The sequence below is a fragment of the Seriola aureovittata genome, chromosome 8, assembly GCF_021018895.1.
Source record: "Seriola aureovittata isolate HTS-2021-v1 ecotype China chromosome 8, ASM2101889v1, whole genome shotgun sequence".
NCBI classification, from domain to species: domain Eukaryota; kingdom Metazoa; phylum Chordata; class Actinopteri; order Carangiformes; family Carangidae; genus Seriola; species Seriola aureovittata.
In genome coordinates, this window is record NC_079371.1 from 6304807 (window position 1) to 6317287 (window position 12481).

Genomic DNA, 12481 nt, shown 5'->3' on the forward strand with positions numbered 1-12481 from the left:
AGGGAAAATGTTTCAGCAACATCCTGTGACAAAGCTTGATTTGGAATGATGTGCGTTTCCTGTGCGTGGATATACAACATTATACACAGTGTTTGTGTGAGTGCATGAATATGTGTGTGTCTGTGTGTAAAATATTGTTGATTGCACCCCTAATTCAACTGTCTCTTCACTCATTAACAGACTCTCTGCAAATCAAAACTTCACCAATCAGACTACATTAAACACAAGTCTTCACCATAATTAATGTGGAATTGGCCTAATAGTAAATAATAATGCAAAAAGCAAAGCCCTCTTAGTTTCTGAAAAAAATGATGAGGTTGATAACCTCAATTTCCTGCTCAGACAAAACATGAAAACACGCACTGTACTCTGTCTCTCTATACATGGCCACAAGCAGCGAATGATGATGCTGTTAAGAACAGAAATGCATTAGAACAACCTAAAATTACCCGCAAAACCTTATTTAACATGCGACCTGAACCGATATACATCATCTGGATGAGATCTAATCATAAACTTTTCCATTTACACCTGTTATTAATATAATTCTTATTATTTTGATTAGTACTACGTGCAAATAGGATTACTAAATTTAATATAAAAATTTGAGGCAAAAACTAGGTAAAAACTATATTGTTAAAATGTTGAGTGTTTATAACTCTGCTTCACTATTAATCAGAGTTCTAATGTTCCTTCATGTATTAGAAAGACACCTATTCCTGATAATGAATGTAAAAATAGACTAATTTCTATATTGTTTCAGCTTGACGCAGAGCCAGAACGAAACTTGTATGGACACAATATTCACACTCTAATATCAAATTCCCTTTTTTTGCTAATTGACACTCTTAAACCATGAAATTTTAATTTACTACATACGTGTCCAAGTTGCCATTTGGGAAACAGCTCCCAATAGGTTGAATCTCCTCCTTTAGGAGGGCCTCAGGGTTCAATTTTAGCCCCCTTGCTCTTATTCTTTGTACTTTGCCATCACAAAATATACATTGGAAGAACCTATATACACAGTTTACAATTAACAGTTTACAATTTTTTACTTAAAACAAAAAGGTTGAAAAATGTTTAAAAATACCAAAAGTATTGATCACTGCTAAATTGGTCCTTACTAAAATTATATACAGCTATGTACATTCCTTTGCATGCAATTACAAAAAAGATGATGTAATCCTGCAGGAAAATAAAAATATCAAACCTAACCTGTTTATGCCACATGTCCAGGTTATTGCGTTGGGCTTTGGAGAAATGGTCCCATGTCTTTTGTTTGGAAGCAGCGTGGAATACAGACATAATCTGTTCAACTATGGTGAATAAAAGATGTACAGATGCATGGAAGGGCAAAAGAAAGAGAAAGAAAGAGGGAAGTAGGAAAGAGGAGTGAAAGAGTGGAGCCAGCTAGATGTTGCCACATGCATTTCTAAACACAGCACACATGTACCTGATCACATTTAGCAAACTCCATCAACCACAGACCCCAAATATATTTTCCTCATCTTGTTTGGATCGGTTTTGGTGTGTCCTTTTAATTTTATCATCATAGTAGGATAATGTAGGAGTCTTTGGTTTCTTCAAATTTCAATGACGGGAGATAATTTAAAGAAACATTAATGCAAGGAAAAGGGCAACAAGCAATATGTTTCACAGTGGTTTGGCTCTAGGCTTCTTTTATGTGCCATGTATTGACATAAAGAGTTGATATTCTCGTCACCTACTAGCCTACACCCACCAATAATTAATACTCTGTCCAACAGATTTCTACACAGCACATATTATCTTAAAACAGCTGTTCTCAAACTATTTCTGGCACGCTCCCCTGCAGAAACTGAAAAAAATAAACCCCCCATCACCCCACAATTATTATCAATCATTTACAGTGATAGGGAAAGTAACTTATAAAAAAGGATCCAACTTGAGTTTTAGTAAAATAAAGGTCGGCACAATAGCAACAAACTGTTGTTTGTTTATCTTCCCGTATAAATTCCATGTTTTTCCCTGGTCTTCTACACACCACCTGCAGTAGCTCTATGCCCCTGCAAGGGGAGAATCACTGTCTTAAAAGGATTCAATCATTGGCGACATAGAGATGGTTGCTTTCCCATGAAATTGGTTGTAATAGTAGGGCCCGTAAGAGATTGTTCATTGCTGAGAAAGTGTGACAAGAGCTAAAAAACATGGCTGCTGTCCTCTTGAAATAGTTTTACAGTGAATGTTTCAGATACACCACACTCAGGGATTTAGTTTTTTGTTTAATGTGCAGCATCAACGATAAAATATTAAATAATATCAAATATTATACACTGTAACCCAGTGGAACCATTGTAAAGTCCAGATTTTCAGCAGATTTAGAGGTATTCTCTATGGTGTGAAGAGAGAATGCTGCCTGGCATAAAATTGCCAATATGGATGTTCTTCGTGTCAAAGTTATATTAAAGGTTATAAAGTTTTTAGCAGATGGTTGTGTGAGTCAAAAAAAGATAACAAAAGAACACTTCCATCATGTTTATTGTGTTTTCTGAGGCGAAGGAGAACTACTTTAATCAAAGAAGCAACATCTTTGGTATGACACCAGGTAATATGGCTGATTAGAAATCCGATTCTAATTTTATGAAGCTTTTAAGATATAGCAATGTTCAAAATCTTTACCAACGAAGTCTCAATCATTGTTATTTGGTAAAATGCAAATGCTTTTGTCAGATTTGGTTCATCATAATGTGGCTTACAGAAGAGAGACAGGAGAAAACACAGGACACAAATGCAACTTAGATGAGGAAGTCAAATCATATCCTAAAACATTAGGACATTTACATGATCAAAATATTGTAGACCAAAGAGAATATGAAGAAATGCACTTACAGTCAGTTGATTTCTTATTAATTCAGTTGCTTCAATTATTATGCAAGTCATACTCGTATCTGTTATTTACACTGTGTTCAGCTCAAAAGTCCTCTTAAGAAGCTCTACCAACAAAGCACAAAGAACAGTTTGTTTTTCTAGATATTCAGCTGTTTGGCAGCTAATTTTGAGTCATTGTGTTATCAGTCTTTAATCTACTCACCTGTAGCAATTGCCAATACAGTCCTCTGTGATGGCTGTCCAGGCGACTAGGCATTAATTCACAATCATAACTACCTCAGCTTTTATATGATGCCAGGATAGACTCTTTTATGTTGTTTTGCTGACTGGCTGCCTTCTTTCCCTTTCTAAAGAGACCATCAGGATGACTTGGAGGCTGAAGACAGTGAACTCAGCACTTCATCTGTATAGATTCCCGCCATCACTCAATACAATAACATTATAGAAAAACAACAAGATGGCTGTAGAGCTCGATGTATCTCGCAACCATCACATACTGCACCCTTTCTACTCTTGATATGTTCATGGTAAAGACTGCACCAGCTCTGTTCTACATTATGGTGTATTGATATTGCAATTTCCCCCCAAGGTGTCTGTTTTTATGTTCTGGATGTATATTGAAGCTTATATATTGGACAATACAGTTTGGCCTTGGAAAATGTATGTCTATAAGTGTGTACATGTCCATTAGGTGTCTGTATTAATAATGCATTTATTCTAAGAGTACTTAAGTTTTATTGAAGTCTTAATTGCAATCCACTGCTTTGTGTCTACCATCCCTGGCAGTCACCACATTTGGATCAGGCACTGATACATCTGAACACATGCTCCATCTATAAGGTATATTTAAACATTCGTCCATTTTCAAATTCCAATTCCAATTTGATTTAGCTTTCTCTGCACTGCTGTGAGGCTCAGTCACTGACATCCACTAAAAATACATGAAAATTAGAGAGTGCAGAATTGACATTGTTATGGTAAGGTTACTGAATGTGCAAGGTTCTTAAGCATATGGAATCAATATAAACCAATGTTTAAAGTACTTTAATCGAAGAAATTCTACGTGATATTTTTATATCCAAAGACTGATCAATCAGTTGGTGAGTAGAAATCAAGATCTCATATTTTTCACTGTGTACAAAGCCTGGAACTAATCCACAGCAAACAAATTAGTAAGTATGGCAGCAGAACACAGCGGAACTTGCTCTGGAAAACTGTTCATTTTATAAATCAGAACTGACAAAACTACTTCATAAAGAAACCAGTTAGTTGTAAGGGGCCAGAAAACATTCTGGCATCAATTAAAATAATTTCATTTCGGGACTTAAAGTGGGCCATAACATTGGCAGAAAAAACATAAATCTAGCTGCAACAAATTGCAGATTCTTCATGTATTTACACTGTTGCTTTGGTCCAGGGTTCAGCCAAAAGAGGGCGTACAGGCCAAACCTAAAGCACAGCACTTTCTCCTCCAAAGTAGACAGATGGCAGGGAACTCAGACAACAGAGGAAGATGATGCTTTAACTTGGCTTTTTCCTCCTCCTCTCTGAAAGCACTGAGAGGTAAAACTATCTCTCTAGTGAGAGGGAAGCACCCAGGAGATCTTGCCTATGTTTTTGATGGAAGGCAGTCGTGCTTAGCAAGACATGTCAGAAACTAGTTGTGGTTAGGGCCAAGACACAGTCCATGGTAGTAGCAACACTCCTGGTCAGGTTTTTCGTTTTCTCTTCTAAAAAGCACACAACCACAAGGTCTTGTATTCCCTGACCAGTTAACAGCTTTTAGCTGCTCTGCTCTGGCTACATTCGAAGGCAGGGTGAAAAGCCAGTTGTCATAGTGAGTGGCGACTCACCGTAATCATTTAAATTCGGAGATAACGGAGCACACCTCTAGCGGTCTCTTCTCAAAGGTATTCATGGTGTTTCACTTGGATCTACACACAGAAAGGGACCTGAAGAGTGGAAAATGGTTGTGTCGGACTGTCCAAAGTTGCAGAAATATTTCTAATCATTTCCTGAGCATGTGGGAAAAAGCCAGTTTTCCTATTTACATAGAGAAAAAGTAAATGACAAATGGAATGCATGATTGTAAATTAATTTCATAATGATCATCAATAAATATAGGCAATCATATACATTCAAATGTGCATTTGATGCTTCAGAAATGGAAACTACTACTACTACTACTTTGGTAAGAATACTCTGGGCACATGAAGAAAACACAGTTGAGAAAACACAGTTGAGAAAACACAGTTGAGAAAACACAGTTGAGAAAACACAGTTGAGAAAACGGCGGCGCATCAGCCATAAGCAAGATGCTCCTCTTTCCACATGTCTGGTGCCTCCAGGGCTTTACTATAAAGGTAATTCTATTCAAGGTGACAGAGGTGTGAATGTCTGTAATAATGTGTCCTTGGGTGGTAGGCAGAAGCTCTGACAAAAGCAGAGCCTGGTAAATATGGATGTGTCTTTTGTTCACAGGTGTGGTGTGTAAAACCGCCTCATGGGAGACCAATCTCAGTGTTGACATTTGCATGGGTGGAACTACGGTGAGCGGAAGACAAACTCATGAATAGAAATAAGTGTTTGTATGGATTATTGTGTTGGATGTGGATGGCCTTTAATGAGAGAGAAAGACACAAAGAACGACCGGAATGAGTGAGTGTGACTGACGGAGACAAATAAAGACATAGAACGAGAGAAAGGCAAAGGAAGAGAAAGTCAGAGGAGGTCGTAACCCACTTCAATCCTGCCCTTTTGAAACCAATACGACATGAGTAGCTATCAATACAAGAAGGCTTATACTGTAGGTTTGCATCAAACAGAGCAGCACAGTGATTTCAGTTGACACATCCTCACTGTTGTTGTTTTGTGCCATTCAACGGAGCCATTCACAGTTTGTGGTTCCTTTTTCATGTCATACTTTTCTTACACATTGTAATGTATCAGATAAATGGAAAAAGGAGAACACAGTGTTGACTCGGCTGTGTGACATAAAGGTAAAGAACTTGAATGAAGGCAAGAGATAAAAGGTAAACTTACCTTATATCTCCAAAGACTTGCTCATACTGGACACAGTAATACATATATTATATTGAAAAATGCATTTTCAATCTCTTTCCAAATAAGCCCTATACATGTAAGTCTTCTTTTTGGTAAATCTAAATTTCATTGTTGAAGTATTTTGCATTTTTTACACATACTTTGTGCTTTTCTTGTAATCTGACTATGTTGTAATTCAATTTTTGTTAATATAATTATTGAGCCTTAAAGGACCTGTTTGTAAGTTTTGCTATTGCTACATAACCATTGTTAAGGGGAAAGAGCTGTCAGCGGGCACATCACCAGACCTGTTTCAGTTGTTGAACAAATCCGATATATGGACACTCATGCAGAAGTAAGGAGCCAGGCTATATGGTCACTATCAATAACAGGTTTGTGATTAATTAATCGCTAAATTTTTATTTCTGTCTATAATGCTCGGAAACAGGCAGTGCCTTTGTTATGACTACAGCTAGCAGAACTAGATGTAGGACTGCAGCATTGCAGATGTGGTACAAGTCTTCCTTGTGTGGTTGAATTAAAACATTTTGCTCATAAAAATAAGCCACCTTACATCAGCTATAACAAGGACAGAATCTGCTTCAAGTTTATTTTTGTCTTACAGTGAGCTTTTACAAAGTGGCTCCAGGAACGTTTGTCACTTGCAACAAATCCTATTATTTTTATGATTAATGTAAAGTGTTGCTTGCTTTCTGTGTGTGTGAGAAAGAGAGAAAGAAGAGTCAGGGAGAGAGAGCAAGACCTTGTGTGTGTTGCTAAGTGTATGTGTGAAACGTGCGGGTTAGAGTGTATTTATGTCATGGTATTTCTCACTGGATATTTGAGCATTTGATATGCTGTGTATAGAGCGGTGACCTGTGATAGAACAGCAAACTGCAGAGTGTCAGGGGAATTACTGCAGCATAGCGTGGTCGATTGCACCTGTTACCCAAGTATAGCACTAACTGAATGGCAAATTCTGTAAGACGGAGCGCTATTCTCCGGGGACTGTGACATAGGATAAATTGTTTACCGAGTGCATGTATGTGTGACCAAGAGAGACGCAAGAGCTCACATGCTCCTTAACCTGTAAATACTCTCGTGATATCCTGTTTCCCTGACTGGTGGCGAGGGGCCTGAGCCAATTTTCCATGTTAAGACCCAATTTGCCAACTCAGGGCCTTGTGAGATTTTGGTCAAGCCTTCATGGTGGGTCAAGTGGGGAGGAGCAACATTTCTGGATCCAAACAGTTTTGGCGTCTGCAGATACAGCAGGATTCACCATTGCACCTTTTACATAAACATGTACTGTGGAGCGAGGCATATCAGCTGCTTTAGTTAAATCAAAGACCCTTTTATTTTATCCCCATATGACTCAGCCTGCTAAAATCAAATTTCAAATTCTTGTTCATTAATGTTAAGCATGTCACCACTAATTCCAGTGATTTCTCATTTTGATCTGTGTTTTAGCGTTATGGTGCAACAGTTACGTAATAATTGTATCTCAGTCCGTTGGGGGACAGACAGCAGCCAAGAGATTCTCTTTCATGACCTTGAAATAAAAGTATTTGCTTTTTTTTTTTCTTCTTTTTTATCCAACAACTCATCTATTATAACTCCCAGTACTCATGGCTCACTCAGACAGGCCTCCTGTTGATAAATGAATACGGCTGTGAAGCTGATAACCAAATCAAAAAGGTTCTAAACATTTTGTACCAATTCTTTGCCCCTTCACAAGTTACCTGCGAGTTTTAGATTGATTTTACTAAAAAGTCAGTATGTGTTAGAGGGGCTTTAAATCTCAAAAATCCATTTTCAATACCCATTCAAAAGCCATGTTATAGTGTGTTTATATATATTTAAATCTCTTTTAAATGTTTCTACAGTATCTATATTATTCCTAAAGTATATGTATGTCTTTTCAGCATTGTCTTGTCATGCTCTGCAAAGCACTTCATAACCTTGTTTTGAAAGGTGTTTCCTTAACACGGGAAACTTATGATGTTGCTTTTTGCAAAGATTCATCAGAGGGTTATAAGTTGCCAGTCTGAAACTACATATACATGCACTGTGTGACTGAGCAGGCAGGACTCACACTAAGCCAGTACAGCAGCCATTGTGGTCTTGCTAATCTCTTTGGCCTCTTCCATTTCCTTCTCAATGCTGACTCTTCTCGCTCAGCCGCCGGCGGATGTGGTTGTTGGACGACTGGATCATGGAGTAGAAGTTATTGGCGTTCCTGCGGCTAACTTCACCTCGTTCCAGCCAGGTCAGGAGCACACGCACTGCTTCAGGAAACTTACTGTCATCTAAGAGAACAGGGAGCAGAAGAGGTGGAGAGAGCAAGAGTCAGGGTCAATATGAGCATGGCAAGATAGAAAAAAAAAATCCCCTCACTGTATTAACTGTCATCTGGGCAGAAGTAAAGTGACGGAAAAAGGCGTCTACATAAGAGAGGCTAGAAAAAGTGCTGCCTTTACAAACTCTCAATCATTTCACCAAGATAGGAGGAAAGTAGAAAGTAAAAAGAGAGGACAGGAGACAGAGAAATGAGGCCAAAATCGATACCACAGACATACAATAACAGAGCAGCCTCTGCCAACTAAAGTTCTGTCTTGCCAAGAGGGGACAGAACGAAAGACTTAGGGTCAACAGGAGCAAGGAAAAGCTGCCACTGCAAAATTTACTCATTATTTGTTGATCAGGGAAAACGCAGGAGGTATCAAGTTCAAACGAGATCAAATGAAGAGAACACTTCACAATGTATGCACAATTAAAGAGGGCAAGAAGAAAAAAATATTAATAATTAAATAATAATAATGAATTAATTAATAATAAAATGTAATTAATGTTTGTGCATTATTGTATAATTGACACACGCTGACTTGAGCAACATCTATTCTAATTGTTTGCTGGGTCGTCTGCAGGTCATGTGCAAGAGTTTCTGAGACGAGAGAATGAGGGAATGAAGATAATGAGATGAGATGAGTTACTGCCATGGAAAAGAACAGAATGGATGAACTAAATGATGGGATAAAAAAAAATATCATATCTAAACGCTCAACATGAAAGAGCAGGCGGTTAAATAAGAAGAACAGTTTCGGGTAAAATCAATGATAAATAGAAATATCTTGGTAAAAAGCCCTTATGAAATTTCTACAGTAAAGGTGAGCGCCGTGTTGTATAGCCGCTGTTTACAAAGCGCAGGTTGTTTAGCTGTACTCCTGCTTTGTCTGGTGAATAATCAGATGATGTCAAGAGACTTTATTGATTTCTATTGTTGTTATTCCGCTGTGGTAGTCCTGTCCTCCGCTGCCTCGCCGTGCTGCTTACAAGTCAGAGCAGCATTGGAGAGAATACGCTCCCACACACCGGCATCAGCACAACACACACTCTGTCAGACCTCAACAACACACACATAACGCAGAGTGGTGCACATGCATCATGCACACACACATAAACATTACTTAGCGTCTTTACAGATTGAGCAGCTGGGGAGGTTTATATTTATTTAAGACGGGTTCTGGGGATGCTCTCAATTTCACTCTGTCGATCCAAACCACACACACACTCATTCACACAATCATAAACGCACAGTGGGTTCCATCAGATGGCTGGCATGAATGATGATCTACCGCCGCTACAGATATTGAATCAAGGTGTTCGCTCATGAATCCTCGAGGTGTTCCTGTTTGTTAATACGCAGACTCAGGTCTCATAATACATGCCCCCCCCCCCCCCCCGCAGCATTATTAATAGAGAATCTGGAGGAATATTAGTGGTGTTCGATCACTGACAATGGCCAGAAGCCAGAGAGATTCAGATTCTCATTTAATGGGTCTTTAGCTGAGATACTACCCGAACATTAATACAAAAATTCAGATATAAGAATGTATTATCTTGGCTTATCAGAAATAAATACCTGATAAATAAACTTCCTGTTGCTTCCTTTATCTGCATTTTTCTTTTTATTCATAAGTCAGAGCTATTCTGACGAGGACCAGATGGTACAGTCACTTTAAACTTGCAGGAAATTATATAAGTATAATAATTTCACCAGACAGAATGATACTACTTTGCTGCAAAGTGTGTTATTGGGTTACCATTGTCAACCCCAAGGAGCTGTGAGAACAGCTGTAAAGAACATATACATGTTTTCGAATCTGTGAAACATCTCACTTTTTCTTAAGATTACTTGTTTGGAATTTCTGCTTTATTTTCATAGTGACAGTAGAGAGAGACGGGGAAGAGAAAGAGGGATGACATGTCGCAAGGGGCCTGGGCTGGATTCAAACCCAGCCCGCTGCAGTAAGGAGTCAGCCATAATATGGGTATATAGTTACAACTTGTACCAGGTGAGCTACTGGGGAATCCCCTCAAAGTGCAGCATTTAGGCAAAAATATTATTTTCCTGTGAAATCATCTGCTGATTTTTCTCAATTAATTTTGCTCGGTCCTGCTTTTACTTCTGTATTCAGATAGTTTCAAGTTCCAGCTCAGGAACAAATTGGCTGGTTTCATCTATTTGAGATGAGATAGATCAGCTCACACAGATGAGGATGGTGGTCGTGACTTAGCAGATAAATCAGCAATTTCAAGAAACACATCAGGCATCTATCTCCCCAACATTTCAGATTTAGTGCATCTCTTAAGCTATTTGAGGTTCGAGAGCTTTCCTGTCTTTGAAGTTAAAGTGAAGACGAAAGGCTAAGGACAGGAATGTCACAAGGGATCAACAAGGAATCTCCTGCCACAGATGTTTGATTGCATTAGGAAATATTCTCAAGTCCCAGAAGCTCCTTCCACCTGTCGTCTGCTTTAATGTGCTCTGAACACTGACCTTTACTCAACCACACTGAGCATTTTCATAACAGACGAGAAAAAGTCTGCAGACACTAAGGGACACTTAATGAATTGTCAAGGGTGTTTTTAATAATTACTGCCACTGCTCGCTCTGAATTTACAATCAATTTATATATTGATTACCCCATATTAGAGTGTTTTACAACAGATTAAATTTTCACTCAACAGAAAATGATTTAGTACCAATACTGATAATTCATACCTTCAAACCTTGGGGTCTAGGAAATTGTGATGGATATTTTCCACTATATCATGAAATTTATAAAATGACGTAATTACTAGTCCATGAATCTACAGATTAATTGTTTATCATAACAGTTGTTAGTTGTCATCCAAACTTAATCTGATCAGAACTTTTTCATGTCCGGTTGGCCACCGTTAATGCATCCTGTACGCACAAGTACACTTGGCATGTATGCATATTTCATGTTTGTCTACCAACCTTTGATCTCCTCTCCCAGCTCACCGCGCTCGTGCTCGGAGTAGTGGATGATGGGAGGAGGAGAAGGTGGCCGGAGGCGATCCTCCTCCATCTTGCGCCGCACTGCCGACACTTCCACTCATAGAGGTCGTCTCTGGCCTGGGCGAGGTCCACGTGGAGTCGGCCACTCTCTGTTTTGCTTGTGCTGGAGCTCAAATAGATACGATGACCTCAGATGAGGTGACAGAAATTATCAAGGTGAGGTGGCGGGAGGGAAGGGATGGAGAGTAGAGACTGAGAGAAAACAGAGCATATGGAAGATAGGGACATTTTACTGATTGGATGAGAGTGGCGACAAGGTGATATATACATTTCTATCAACACCTACTCTGATTCAGATGCACAGCAGATACACAAAGATAAGCACAGACAGAATAGGCAGATATACACAGATTAGAAGACAAAAAAAGTACGCACGCGCACACACACACACACACACACACACACACACACACACACACACACACACACACACACACACACACACACACAGGTATTTGACAAGGTTGAACTGATCAACTCGTCCTCATTTTCCTCCAGATAAGAAGGAACAACCTGATCTACGCAGCCTGTCATCGAAGCAACACTCCAGGTGTATAGACAGACACTTAGACAGACAAGAGCTGAGTATGTCACTCGAGCCTTTTACTCTGTATGTACAACAGTGTGAGACACTAATTACAGTGGCAACCCTGGATCACCCCACCACCTCCCACCTGACACTCAAGCTCATTGCACTGCCTGTTTGTGGGCGTGAAGTGCAGTCACTCTTGTTTGTTAATTGATTGGTCTAAACGAGCTCAGAAAGCCCTGCGCCAGCCTTCCCTCCAAACACACACGAACACACACTCCCATCTGAGGAAAAAAAAGAAAAAAGAATATAAATCTGGATATCAGTGCAAGCAGAAGAAAGACTATGACTCTGAGTTTTAGGTTGTTTCTGCTGTAATGTGTATTTCCGTGTGAATGTGTGTGTCCATGTGTGTGTGTGTTGTGGGAGAGGAGGCCACAGTGAATGAAAATAGTATTTATGAGAAAGCTACACAGGTCTGTCATGTGGCTAACATATGGGCAAACAGTTCCAGTCGTACTGTAGGGAACAGGTAGATGAAATCACACACAGACATAAACCCAGGCGCACACACGTTAAATAATGCAGAAGGTATTATTGCAGTGGCTGGTGTTTTAAATGAGCTTTGTGAGAAGGGAATATATGGCCGGCAATTC

At 39.2% G+C, this 12481-nt stretch overlaps 1 pseudogene; it reads right to left on the minus strand.

Annotated features, from left to right (window-relative positions):
* Window positions 1-12481, minus strand: part of LOC130173970 (ecto-NOX disulfide-thiol exchanger 2-like) — a 160370-nt pseudogene that overhangs the window by 22662 nt on the left and 125227 nt on the right.